We start from the raw sequence: 15,000 nt of genomic DNA, 5'->3' as shown, positions 1-15,000 counted from the left end.
GAAACTGAGGAAAACGAGGATCCATCCTCACAAGATACAGAGGAACCAACGATAACTGAATCGAGTACACAACCTGATGAGGGCGCCACAGCGCCAAAAAAACATCATCAGATCTTCACCAGGTCACAACAGGCGAAGGATGGAAACCAAAAATCTCAGAGGCCTTTTTTAGGCACAAAGACGAAAACAAAAAAACAGACCAAATAACACAAGAAGAGGTCATGGACCCAGAAGGCCTGACCATTATAAATCTTTCTACACACATTCTGACTAAACATCAAAGGGAAGTACTCTTATTGGGTCTCTCTTTTTGCCCCAACAGGGGCACAGACAATTTTGAAATAATAAAGGATGTGAATTTGTTCGCTAGGAACTTACTACTGAAAGTGAAATTCAATAAGAAAACTACTAATGAAGCCCCACCCGCCAATTTAACCGCAGCTGAATTCAGGGCCATAAGAGACCTGAATCTGTTGCTCGAAGAAGGGGCCATAGATGATTGGACAGATGAAGATACTACTGCTGAAAGTGAAGACGATGAAGCAGAAGAAACCCCCGGAGCGCAATGCCCGACCTTTAAGAAAAAATCACACATCTTTCCATCTTTAAATGAAAATCCAGCAATAGCCCTCTTTGTGAGGGAAATCACCAGAGAGCTGGAAAACCTAAAAGGAGATAACACCAGGCACAACCTTACTGAAAAACAAAAAGCGGCACTTAAAGAACTAGAAAGTAATGAATCAATTACAATTAAACCCTCCGATAAGGGGGGGAACATAGTGCTAATGAACAACGAGGACTACAAAGAGATGTGCCAGAAAATCTTGGATAACAAACGATGTTATAAGAAGATACTACCCATTATGGTGGAGTCATACAAGGAAGACTTCTACAAAAAAATTGATGGAGCATTGAACCAAGGGATCATTTCAAAAACATTGTGGCAATTTATGAGGACTAAACATGCAAGAACCCCGACGTTCTATGCACTACCCAAAATCCACAAGAACAGGAATAACCCACCAGGTAGGCCTATAATATCAGGTAATGGCAATCTCACTGAAAATACCAGCAAAGTCATTGACGCCTATCTAAGGCCCCATGTAACCAAATTACCCTCATACACAAGAGATACGGTACACCTCCTCCAGATCATTGATGGTATTACCATACCCAATGAAGCGTTTCTCATCACAATTGATGTAGAAGCGTTATACAACAACATACCGCATAAAAAGGGAATGGAAGTAATTAAAAAAACCCTGGAGGAACAAAGTGGACATGATACAAAGTTCAATGATTTTATCGTTATGATGCTGGATTACATTTTAAACAACAATTTTTTCGTCTTTAATGGTAGCTACTACTTGCAGATATGTGGGGTAGCAATGGGCACAAGTTGTGCCCCCTCCTATGCCAATACATACTTAGGGGCCTGGGAACAGGACTTTCTCGCTAAAGAAGAAAATAGAGCCTTTGCCAATAATATCATCTTATGGCAAAGGTTCATAGATGATATATTCATTATATGGACAGGACCAGAAAGTATGATCCAAGAATGCCTACAATCGATGAACAAAAACGAGTATAACATGTTTTTTACCCTTAACTATGATAAAGAAAAAATCTCCTTTTTGGACACCTGGATCATCAAAGGTGAAGATGGACTCTTAAAGACAACTCTATATAGGAAGGAGACAGCAGGCAATTCCATTCTGCATGCGTCAAGCTTCCACCCGACCCCATTGAAGAATGCTATTCCATACAGCCAGTTTCTTAGGCTTAAAAGAAACTGCACACTTGAACAAGATTTTCAAAGAGAGGCCGACATCCTCACCACAAGGCTATTAAAAAGAGGTTACACAAAGACGACACTCAGAAAAACCTTTAACAGAGTCAAGAAGCAGGAAAGACACAATATTTTGTTCAAGAATAAAAACACCAAAAAACTCAAAGAACAAGATAATAAAACTCGGATAATTATGAGGTTTACAAACGACCACCAAAAAATACGGAAAATCATCTCTAAACATTGGTTGATTCTAAAAGAAGACCCCGTGGTCAAACCATTCATAACAGAGAATCCACAAATCACATTCCGCAAAGCAGGATCAATGAAGCAAGCACTCACACACAGTGAGTACAAGGAAACGAGAAAAGACCCCTGTAAACACATGGGCACTTTCCCATGCGGAAATTGTGGACAATGTGGTGTTATACAAAAATGTGTCAATACAATACTCCCCAATGGGGAGTCATTTAAACCTCGACATTATACCAACTGCAGGACGAGAGGAGTCGTCTACCTTATGCGGTGTCAATGTGGGTCCTACTATGTAGGAAAGACCAAACAAGAATTTGGCAAACGAGTAAACCAACACATTAACAGCATGCAATTATGCAACTTCTATGTACCCCTTGGGAGGCATGTCGCCCATGAACACAAAAACCGAATGCCTAAAGTTACTTTTATGGCACTTGAAAGAATTCATATACCACATCGTGGGGGGGATTGGAATAAGAGATTACTTCAGATGGAAATGAGGTGGATTAGACGCCTCCATGCCACAAAACCTCCTGGCCTGAATGAAAATGAAAGTTTCCGCCCATTTCTTGAAGGTTTTGCTTCGGGCAAGACAGATTAACCAACCCATCCATCTATCCCAAGATCTTCAGTACTGTGATTGTGAAATATCTCTATATGACTTTAGATACACACAATTAACAAATCCCCCTTCCCCTACCGGTTTTCCTCCCCTTTTCCTGAGTATATAGTGTTGGAAACAGCACACCAGACTAATACTGCTTTTAGATTAGTGTCTAGGAACCCGATTGCATATGGACATGACCCGGGGGCGATCTGTAGTCCGACGATCAGGGCTGTCCCTCCTTAACCCACGGCTACCCATGGTGGACTTGTATCTAACACTGCTGTTAAATATAAAATTTATTTCATTTCATAAGATCTTTTTATAACACATTATTTTTGAATCCAATGTGATGACCAATGTATACCATTGTGTACAATTTATAACATGTACTGTAAAGACAAGGGTGTGTGCCAAAATTCCGCAGATTAGTCCAGGTATACCGCACAGTCACACCCGGCACGGTAACCCCTACCGCTGTAGGGGATTACCAGGACCAACCTATCCCCTCGGGGAGAAGATGGCTCCTTTTTCTGTGTCGGCGGCCAAACGGCGTCCCCAGCAACGGGGTTGCAGCCTGCGCGCGCATCCAGTTAGCGCAGGCGCAGACAATGGTGCCTACGTCACGCCGCTACGGAGCCCGTCTACGTGCAATGCGCAATGCGCATGCGCGAAGGGCTTCATAAGGCCGGGGAACGCTAGGTAATCCTCACTTCCCTCCAGCGGAGGGGAGAGGACGTACCTACAACACTGCGCCAGCCAAAAGGACTACTCCATGTAAGTTTAACGGACTGAAAAGCCCTCACTACGATTCCTTTTCAATAAACTTGGCACTAAAAAGTCACTTTTAAACTTCTGCATTATACCACCTCAGGAAGCCGTTTAAGCACCTTTTAAGTCACAAGCACTTATGAAACTCTGTTTTTTTGGGATATTTACCGGACAGCTTTGTTCCTGTCTGGAATTATATCACATACAATATTATTTATTACTCTAGATCTGAGCCCGGCAAAAAAGAGGGGAATTTACCCCCTGGACTCTGGAGAGAATAACCTCCCACCAGTGCATTCAAACTGTAAGTGGAGGAATATATATATATAAAAAAACATATACATATGATTACATGATTCATCTGAAATATATATTAAGATACAATTACAATCCTAGGCCCTGCACTATACGATTCCCGCTGTGACTGTAAACGGATACAGGGGCCTCTGCGCGGAAGTAATGGCTGCACCCATGTATGTAATTTTCAAGCTTTATGTTCAATACTAAGATTTATCTTAAGAATTGTTCTAAAAATCCTTATATATTATACTTTATATTACCTTTATAGACTACTGACTGAGTGATTGAACGCTTTGAGAAAGGCTTACATGAGAGCCGAAACGCGTCAGCTATTTAGGATTTTTTCTAGGACCATGTCCCAATCAACATTCAAGGGACAACGAAAAAATCCACTGGTCTAGTCACCCAATAACACTATTGTCACTGATTCCACGGAATCATCTTTCTCTTCCTCACACTTGGGCCTCTATCCCAAGCACTACTGTCACCCAAATGCTTGTTGTATATACTATTGGTATTTTCAGATTAAATACTATTGTATTTTAATATTTCCTACTTTATTTTGAGTGTCAATGCTCATTACCTTACCTTATATACCTCTTACTTGCCCATAAAGTCCCACTCTATCTGGTCTGAGGCACCAGCAACCCCTTATCCATTTTTAAGTTGCTAAATTCCATAAATGCAGCACTTTCAACTAGGGATGCACCGAAATGAAATTCTTGGCCGAAGCCGAAGCCGAATAATAATGAAATGCTTGGCCAAAGGCCGAAATACCGAACGCGGTGTTTCGCATTTTTTCCATTTATTTTGCCAATTTTTAGGGGGCACGCTGATGGGCACATTTTATGTTAGGGGGCACGCTGATGGGCACATTTTATGTTAGGGGGCACTCTGATGGGCAAAACAAAACATTTAAGTGTGCCCCTTAAAATAAAATATGCCCATCAGAGTGCCCCTTAACATAAAATATGCTCATCAGCATGTCCCTTAGCATAAAATAAGGGGCACGCTGATGGCCACATTTTATGTCAAGGGAGCACTCTGTTGGGCACATTTTTTTTCTTTTTTTTTTTTTAAGGGGCACTTTATAGGGCACTCTAATGTAATGAGCATGGCAAGTGGCAACAACATATGGCAGTCTGCACACTAATGCTTGTGCAGCTGCCAGCTACCGTATTCTCCCCCAAATGTGCTCAGCTCCACATCACATACCTGAACTGCAGCCAGAGCCAAAAGCCGCGAACAGGGGGGCGGGGCGTGGACCTAGTGTGAAGGAGCCGCAGTCAGGAGCAGGGGGCGGGACGCGCGCGTGACGTCACACCCCCTACTCGCGGCCGGACAGGACACCGGCGGCGTGTGAGAAGGGAGCCGCGAGCCGCAATGAGGAAGGTGAGCGGTCAGGGCGGAAGCTGACATTGTTCGGCTCAAAATTATTCGGCCTTTTGACTTATTCGGCCGAACGCCGAAAGTGCTATTTTCGGCCGAATAATGTTCGGTGCATCCCTACTTTCAACATCAATCATGACTGCTTTTGAAACTAAAAAAATGTATTGTGTTTTTGTAGTCTTTTAAAGAGCAGTATGGGTTTGTTTGTTCATCATACTTACCTGGGTGAATGCAGCATTGATCTGATGCTGCATCTGTCCTCTGTTGTCTCTAAGGGTGGGAACTGAGCGATCAAACACTGCTAATTGCTCAGCACTCTGAGCAGAGTGCTGGAGACTGTTAGTCATCGCTGTCTGCTCACACACACACTCACAGGAGCGTTGGGTTATAGAGGGAGCTGGATCACTTGGCTCAGCTTCCCAGTGGGCCAGGTGCCATTTAAGGCAACTGGGTGGATCCCCACCATATGGTTGCAATCTTTTCCTAGCCGGTCCAAGCTGAAAACCGGTCACACTAGTGCAGAACTAACTGCACTACTGTTATCCACAGGAAAATTACAACCAAACGACCTTTGGCTGTACTTCTCCTTTAAAGATTCAATTTCTACTTAAATACACCAGACTGTGTTGGAGGTCACTATATAATAGTAGATTAGAGTACTTCCATTTTAAATGAGCCCTCACTTAAAACTCTCAAATTCAAGAAAAAAAAATGGAGGGATTCTTTCAGCGAAATCCTACTCATGACATAAGTGATTTTTTTTTTCTTTTTTAAAGTAAAAAAAAAAGAAAAAGGATGTGCCAGCCTACAAACAGTCGTGGCTGCTGCACCTGGGACTCCCTGAATACCGGGAGATAAATGAACCAATGTATATAGGTGAGGTGCGCGTCATAAATTAAATATCACAAAGGAAAGATAGCTGTGTAAATATAGTGCAAAAACAATTATAACTCATATAATAATATGCACCGAAAACATCACATTATAATGTGTAACAACATACTGTAACCAAATGCAATTAAAACTGGATGCATAAAATGCAACCAAAATTCCAGTGTCCAACACACTGCAAATAGTGGGATTTGGAAATTTGAATAATGCTAAAATTCTTATTACTAGAGCACCACCGTGCCCTAGTAATATAATGGCTGCTTACCAGACCCATTAGGGTCAATGGACGTATAAGCTGTTAGGGAATCAATCCATGATACTGCGAACAGACATCGTCTCAGGGATCACAGGTAAGTATGTGGTGCGTTATCACTAAAAAACATTGTTTATTGAAAAAGAAAACCACTTACAAACAATCTTGGGGATAAAGCACGCCCGACGCCTTTTCCCCTCAGAAGGGGTCAACTGGGATTGGAGCTCAAGCCGCACCGTCATCACCATAGCTTATATAGCGGAAATATTGGAAACAGAACTTTGTGTGACCTGCAACAAAGCCCCTAAAACAAGAAGAGAACTACTTCCTGTTATTTTAAATGATGTGGGACATCTTGTATTCATACTAAATTACTAAGTTACATGAAAAAAAATGTATAAAAAACATTGAAAAAAGTAAAAAAATAAGCTAATCCCGGGAAGTAAAAAAAAAAACTCCCGCAATGAAAGGCACAATAAAAAAACAGTACCAAGTAATACTTTACAGAAAATATAATAAGATTTGTTTAAAATTATGTAAATGACTATTGTGTGTTAAAAACGTCCTTCACAATCACACGAAGGCAGTATATGCCAAAGGAAAAATGTTTTGCCTTACATCACAAAAGGTTGTTAAAAAGTTTTCTTACAAATGTATTATATGCTCAAAAATGTTTTTCACACCTAAAGGGTATATTGAGCCAATAGAGAGGAGGACGAAAGGAGTATATAGATCAAATACATAATGTTACTATATTCATCTGATTCAATGAACACACAATGAACAGGAAATACAAGAAACCAAAGGATAAAAAGTTCTGTGTCGCCTTGGTCTGGGGTAATGTTCCATCTCAGAATTCTGGGGGACCATTTTTTCTTTCACATATCGTTCAAAAAACACGATATCCTATTTTGCTACCATCACATTTTTTTTTCCTTGGGGCTTAATGAAAAGGTTCCCCTTAAACAGAAGTGTTTCATCTTAGAGCTCTTACAGTTTGAGATGGAACCCAATTATTTTTTCTATGGAGGAGACTATTACCTACAGAAAGAATACCAGTGTACCCACTGGGGCTAAGTTTGCCCCCAGTCTTGCAAATTTGTTCATGGCACTATGGGAGGACACAACTATCTTTTCTTGTAGGAATCCTAATCTATTCTGGAGGCAGTATATGGATGACGCCCTGTTTTTGTGGGGTGATGAGACCTCCCTGCACAATTACATGGATGTCCTTAATTCTAATATGTGGGGGACTAAAGTTTTGTATAATTGGAGTCTAGAATCTATCAACTACCTTGATTCGGTTATTTCGAGGTAGGGTAATGGTTTTGTGACTAAAACATTTTTTAAGACCACAGACAGGAATGGTTTCTTTTTATTGGACAGTTATCAACCCCCTTCTTGGTTAACCTCTGTTCCCAAAAGCCAATTTTAGACATATTAGTCGCCACTGTTCCAAAGTGAAAGATTACCAAGAGCAGGCTAGTACATTAAAATACAGATTTCTACAGAAGGGGTATGATCCAATTGAATGGAACGAGATATATTATCTGTTGCCAAATTGGATCGAAAAGATTTACTAGCCTCTAAAGGCCCATACACACGTAGCGATTGTCGGCCGTAAATATTCGGCCAACGTCCGATTGTCGGCTTGTTAGTATGATGCTTCCGACAACCGACTGCGACTTTTCGGCCGAACAGAATCTGGTGTGCTGGCTTTTAAATTTTTGTTGGCCAACACCAGAACGGCCGATTGTTCCTCAGTCAGTACAGAATTCGGCCGACAAACAGCAGATGAGCAAGACTGGGCATGCTCAGAGAAGAAAAAACACACGGAAAGTTAACCATCACATGACATCACTTCTGCAGTCGGCTGTTGGCCGACAAAATTCGTGTGCAGTCTTTAGCACTTTTCAACCGACAGGACAGCACCGGACAAAAGACGGCCGATCGTTCGGCTGACAATCGGTACGTGTGTACGGGGCTTAAGAGAGGGAAAAACGGCAACTCTAAGTTTGATACTGCGTTTGTTACAACCTTTTCGAACGAATATAGATGGGTCAATAAGGTTATTAACAAACATTGGAAAGTTTTGAAAAGCGATCATGTGTTAGGACCTACCCTCCCAGAGAAACCAAATGTTATTTTTAGAAAAGCATGTACTTTAAAGACTATGGTTGCCCCTAATTTAGTGGGCAAACCCATACAACCAGTGATGTTTGGTAATTTAAAGGGATTTCACCCATGCCGGAAGTGTAAAATCTGCCTTAATTCCAGGACTCTTAAAGCCTCCACTTTTAAGTCATCTGTTACATCCAAAGAGTATAGGATCTCAAGTTTTATAACCTATCATACCCGTGAAGTAGTCTATCTCCTTCGTTGCGAATGTGGTTTTCAATATGTAGGGAGGACCATACGTACCTTAGCTATTAAGGTTGGTGAACACCTGTCTAATATTAGAAAGGGCTTTGCGGGTCAGTCTATCCAAGCACTTTTCCAGATGTCACCATAAAGATCCTTCCTCATTGGAAGTAGTGGCCATTTAAAAATCTATACCACATTGGTGAGGTAGTAACACGAAGAGAAGTCTTTACAGGAGAGAAACACAATAGATTTTTATTTACATTGTTACCGCCCACACAAACTCAATGTAGAGTGGGATATCAATTATTTTATTAACAGTAAGTAAATGAGATCTATATAATATGACACAAGAATATTATCCTTGTGTTTCTTGTATTTCCTGTTCATTGAATCAGATGAGCATAGTAACATTATGTATTTGATCTATATACTCCTTTAGTCCTTCTTACTATTGGCTGAATTTAGGTGTTAAAAACATTTTTGAGCATAGGATACATTTGTAAAAAAAATTTTAACAACCTTTGTGTGATTGTGAAGGATGTTTTTAACACATAATAGTCATTTGCATATTTTTAAACAAGTCTTATTCATATAATGTTGTGTAAATTATTATTTGGTACTGTTTTTATTGTGCCTTTCTTTGCAGGATTTTATTTTTACTTCACCGGATTAATCTATTTTTTTAACTTTTTTTCAATGTTATTTAAAAAATAATTTTGGTCTAACTTAGTAATTTAGTATGACTACAAGATGTCCCACATAATTTGAAATAACAGGAAGTAGTTCTCTTCTTATCCTAGGGGCTCCGCTGCAGGTCACACAAAGTTACGGTTTCCCTTATTTCTGCTATATAAGCTATGGTGATGACGATGCGGCTTGAGCTCCAATCCCAGTTGACGCCTTCTGAAGAGAAACGTGTCAGATGGAGAAAGCCGTGGCGTCAGCACTGCAGGCGGCCGTGCCACCACGAGAACTGGTGCTTTATCTCCACGATTGTTTGTAAGTGGTTTTCTTTTTAGTTATAACGCACTTTTAGTCCTCCTTTGTTCCACATACTCACCTGTGATCCTAGAGATGGTGTCCATTCGCAGTATCATGGATTGATTCCCTTACAGCTTATACAGGCATTGACCCTAATGGGTCTAGTAAGCAGCCCTTTCATTACTAGGGCACGGTGGTGATGCATCCAGCACTTTGAAGGAATAGGATTTTAGCACCATTCAAATTTCCAAATCACACTATTTGGACTGTGTTGGCTTATAGACACTTTGGAATTTTATTAGCATTTTAATGCATCCAGTTTTTTTGCACTTTGGTTACGGTATGTTGTTATACATTATAATATATTATACATTATAAATGTGATGTTTTCGGTGCATATGGTTATATGAGTTACACATATATCTTTCCTTTGTGATTTTTAATTTAAGACAGCGCACCTCACTAATATACATTATATACTAATATACATTAATACCCACTTCTAGCAGTAATGTGTGTTCCCACACCCTGCGTGCATACAATTAGGATTCAAATGTGACACTGCTGCGCCTCCTAATACCTCTTCAAATATAATTGTGCTAATTAGCACAGTGCGTACTACATATGTAATAAACACCATAAAAATAATTAAAATCAAAAACATATAATACAATACTACTACAATGTTCATCAATCACTTGAAATATATAAAGTTATTTGTTTCCAAATAAAGTATTTCTTATCTTCCACCTCTGGTGATCCAATAGAATTATACAGGTACATCCCAAAAAATTAGAATATCATCAAGCCGCTATTTATTTCAGTAAAGCAAATCAAAAAGTGAAACTTGGCATTACATATATTTTTAACCACTTGCCGACCAGTCACGTTGACTGTACTGCGGCAAAGTGGCTTGTTAACGTCCAGCGACCTACGTCGCTGGACTCCTCCCCTTGTGGGCGGCACGCACGCGCCGCCAGAGGCTAGCTCCCGCTGTATTCAGTTACAGCGGGAGTCGGGCCAGGGGAGGAGCGGCGGTGATCACCGCTGCTCTTCCCCGATCGTCGGGGATCGAGTGTGGAAATCCGCCCGCTTGTGTAAACAAAGCGGGCGGATCTCCTAAGTGAGAGGCAGGGTCAGATTGCAGAGTTCAGCATAGCTGAACATGCGATCTGTCCCTGTGTCACTCAGTCCCCTCCCCCCACACACTTTGGTAAGCACCAGGCATACATTAACCTCTTGATCACCAATAAAAGTTAACCCCTTCCCTGCCAGTGTCATTTTTACAGTAACAGTGCATATTTATAGCACTGATTACTGTAGTAATGTCACTGGTACCCCCAAAAGTGTCAAAAATGTCAGTCAAGGGTCCGATCTGTCCGCCGCAATGTCACAGTCCCGCAAAAAAAAAACACGCAGATCGCAGCCATTACTAGTTAAAAAAAAACAATAAAAATGACAAATTTCCCGTAGTTAGTAGCTGCGATAACTTTTGCGCAAACCAATCAAAATATGCTTATTGCGATTTTTTTTACCAAAAATATGTAGCAGAAAACAAATTGGCCTAAAATGATAAAACATTTTGATTTTTACATTTTTTTTTGGGGGGGGGGGGGGGATTTCATATAAAAAAAATTTGAAAAATATTGTTATTTTTTCAAAATTGTCGCTATTTTTTTGTTTATAGCACAAAAAGTCAAAATCGCACAGGTAATCAAATACCACCAAAAGAAATCTCTATTTGTGGGGAAAAAAAGGACATAAATTTAATTTGGGTACAGCATTGCACAACCGCGCAATTGTCCGTTAAAATAACGCAGTGCCGAATCGCAAAATATGGCCTGGTCAGGAATGGGGTAAAACCTTACGGTCATAAAGCGGTTAAAAATAAGCTCATTGAGAATTTTTTTGTCAAAGACATGTAGCTAAATACATTTTGGCCTAAATATATGACAAAAATTGAATATATTGGATATTTTTTAACTGTCAAAGTAGAAAAATATTGTTATTTTTTCAAAATTGTCGCTTTTTTTAATTAATATCGCAAAAAATGAAAATCGCACAGGTGATCAAATACCACCAAAAGAAAGCTCTGTTTGTGGGAAAAAGAGGACGTAAATTTCGTTTGGATACGGCGTTGCATGACCGCGCAATTGTCAGTTAAATTCGCACAGGGCAGAATCGCAAAAAGTGGCCTGGACGTAAGACAGCAAAATCCTCCGGTGGTAAAGTGGTTAATACACACAGAGTGATATATTTCAATTATTTCTTTCTTTTAATTTTGATGATTATGGCGTACAGCTAGTGAAAACCCAAAAATCAATATCTTAGAAAATTAGAATATTGTAAAAAAAAAAAAAGTCAATATTGTAGATTTAGGACGTCACACTCTAATCAGCTAATTACTCAAAAGGTTTCCAGGACCTTTGAATGGTCTTTTAGTTTGGTTCAGTAGGTTATACAATCATGAGGAAGACTGCTGATTTGACAATTGTACAGAAGACAGTCTTTAACACCCTCAACAAGGATGGTAAGTCACAAAAGGTAATTGCTAAAGAAGCTGACTGCAGAAGACGTCTGATGATGAAACGCGTACAGCGCCGTCACATCACTTCCGGTTCCGGTATTCGGGTGGAACGCATTGCGTTCCAGGACGCCCGCTACTCCGTTTGTTTACCTGCTTGTATTATCTGCTAAAGTGTGAGTACCTATTTTACTGCCATACTTATCCTAATAAAATTGTTGAAATGGTATCACACTATTGAGTTCTCTTTGCCCTACACGACCCTCCTACCCCAAAACATCCCAGAGGAGCTGGGACCCACCCACGGACCATCGGACAGGCCGATTCCCGGATAGGAGAGGATCTTAGGAGCCTACCTTTTCTGGTTGGAATACCCCGGACCCCAGGGACGCCCAGTAATACCTCCCCTCCCCACTATAGAAGGGAACTAGAAGATACCGAGAAGGAGCGCCAATTACATCTATATACCCGCTCTATACCCCTGTGTGGGGTGGGTATATCTGATTAGTAGGTTTTTCTTCCTTAGGGGTCACCCTACACCTCGCCAGTCACCCACCATGGGGTTTTTGTAATAGTTACCATCTGTGTGTGTACACAACAAATCCTTGGAACTTTTTTTTTTTTTTTTCTCTTCATCCATATACCATTGGACTCATTATTAGCGTTTGGACTTTATCCTTGCTAATCTATTTTAGTGCACCTTATTGCACCATTGGTGGTCACATTGTTTATTTATTTATATCACCAGTCTTTTTATTTATAGTGCAACATTTCCGGCACTTTTTATTCACTGTCACTTTATCCAGATATTTACATTTATTTATTTATTAATCACTCGTGTATATATATATATATATATATTCATATTTACTTGGTCACTTTATATACACTTTATCACTCGTTTATTATACTACATATTATCTGCATATTTATTATATTTTTATTGCATCAATCTTATTGATCCGTTGCTTATTACTTTTGTATCACCATTTTAGTGCACATATTTTTATCTATTTTTATCCATTTATCTATCTACACATTATCACTTTGTATACAGGCAGCGCCATCACTCATATTTACACTTACTATTTCATACAGCCTTTTTCGGCTGTAGTCCAGGGTAGGCTGCAGCCTATTTCACATTTTACACATCCTTAGAATATTCTTAGCGCGGAATTTATTTTCTATTATTTCAGCATTTTTTAGCTGCAATGTTTTTAGCTTTTTTAGCAAAACTTTACTCCCACAAAAGATTATGGCTTAAAAAATGCTGATAAACGCCGAATAGCTATGTTTTTCAGCTTTATCAGAGTTAGAACCTTTTACAGCTGAAAAACTCCTAACACCCACCAGTTCTGGGAGTTTTTTACAGCCAGAAAACACCCCTGCCAAAAACTGCTATGCCTATGTGTGCATGGACAAATAGGATAACATGCTGGGGAGTTTATTGGCTGCAGAAAAAAAAAATCTGAAGCTTTACAACAGCAGCTGTAAAAACATTCAGTGTGCACGAGGCCTTAATGGGCAGGGTGAATGTACTAAGCTGATCGATCAATCAACTTGGGTAAAACCAGCCTGCCAGATTCACTTGCGATTATCGCAAGCGGCTACTATAGCCACTAGCGATAAACACTGTCTTCTCCCAGTGGAGACATTTTCCCCAGCCTGCCTTTACACGCACATGAACTTCAACAGCATCCCAGTTTTAGTCCATAGGGTTCAATATTGAGTTTTCTCACGCTTTGCAGCTAAAACAGCTTAAACTCTTGGAAGGCGGTATACAAGGTTTCGGAGTGTGTCTATAGGAATGTTTGACCATTCCTCCAGAAGCGCACTTGTAAGGTCAGGCACTGATGTTGGACGAGAAACTTTGGCTCACAGTCTTCGCTCTAATTTATCCCAAAGGTGTTCTATTGGGTTAAAGTTAGGGTGTTCTATTGGGTTGAGGTGCAGGCCAGTCAAGTTCCTCCACCCCAAACTTGCTCATCAATGTTTTTATGAATCTTGCCTAATGCACTAGTCCAAATCATTTGGTGGAGTAGGGATTGTGGTGTGGGGTTGTTTTTCAGGGGTTGGGATTGGCCCTTAGTTCCACAGTGAAGGGAACTCTTAAGGCATCAGCATACCAAGACATTCTGGACAATTTCATGCTCCCAACTTTGGGGGAACAGTTTTGGGATGCCTCTTCCTGTTCCAACATGACTGCGCACATGTGCACAAAGCAAGGTCCATAAAGACATGAATTAATGAGTTTGGGGTGGAGGAACTTGACTGGCCTGCCTGAAAAGTGTGGGCCAACCCAATATTGAACCCAACGGACTAAGACTGGGATGCTATTAAAGTTGATGTGTGTTTAAAAGGAAGGTGTCCCAATACTTTTGGTAATACAGTGTATATTTACCAAGAAACATTGCTCAGTGCTGAGAGATAAATAGAATCATTGTATCATTTGGTTCTTTTAGATCAGAGGGATGAACTTCGGTCTGTAAATGAGGTCTGTTTAACCACTTAAAGACTGAGCCTTTTTCTGACAGTTGCTTACAAGTTAAAATCATTATTTTTTGCAGAAAATTACTTAGAACCCCAAATCCTATATATATTTTTGAGCTGAGACCCTACAAAATAAAATGGCAGTCTATTTTATGTCACACTGTATTTGCGCAGCGGTCTTTCAAACGCAATTTTTTGGGGAAAAATACACTTCAATTAATAAAAAAAAAAGGAAACAGCTGAAATTGCCTGGTAATTAAGGGGTATTACAGGCTGATGCTTAAAATGACACTAAACGATATTCCTATTTTCCACAAATAATCTACACACAACCACTATTTTTTGGCCCTGTAATCTTTTTTTCATGAAATCACTTACTGTGTTTTTCT

The 15,000-nt window shown here is 40.1% G+C and overlaps 1 protein-coding gene across 20 annotated transcripts in view; it reads right to left on the bottom strand.

The window, feature by feature from the left end:
• GPHN (gephyrin) overlaps positions 1-15,000 on the bottom strand; it is an 868,578-nt gene that overhangs the window by 683,442 nt on the left and 170,136 nt on the right. The window lies entirely within an intron of this gene.

This window comes from Pelophylax lessonae (assembly GCF_965119305.1).
Source record: "Pelophylax lessonae genome assembly, chromosome: 13".
NCBI lineage: Eukaryota > Metazoa > Chordata > Amphibia > Anura > Ranidae > Pelophylax > Pelophylax lessonae.
The sequence above is the reverse complement of the archived record's forward strand: the minus strand, read 5'-3'. Positions and strand labels throughout refer to the sequence as shown.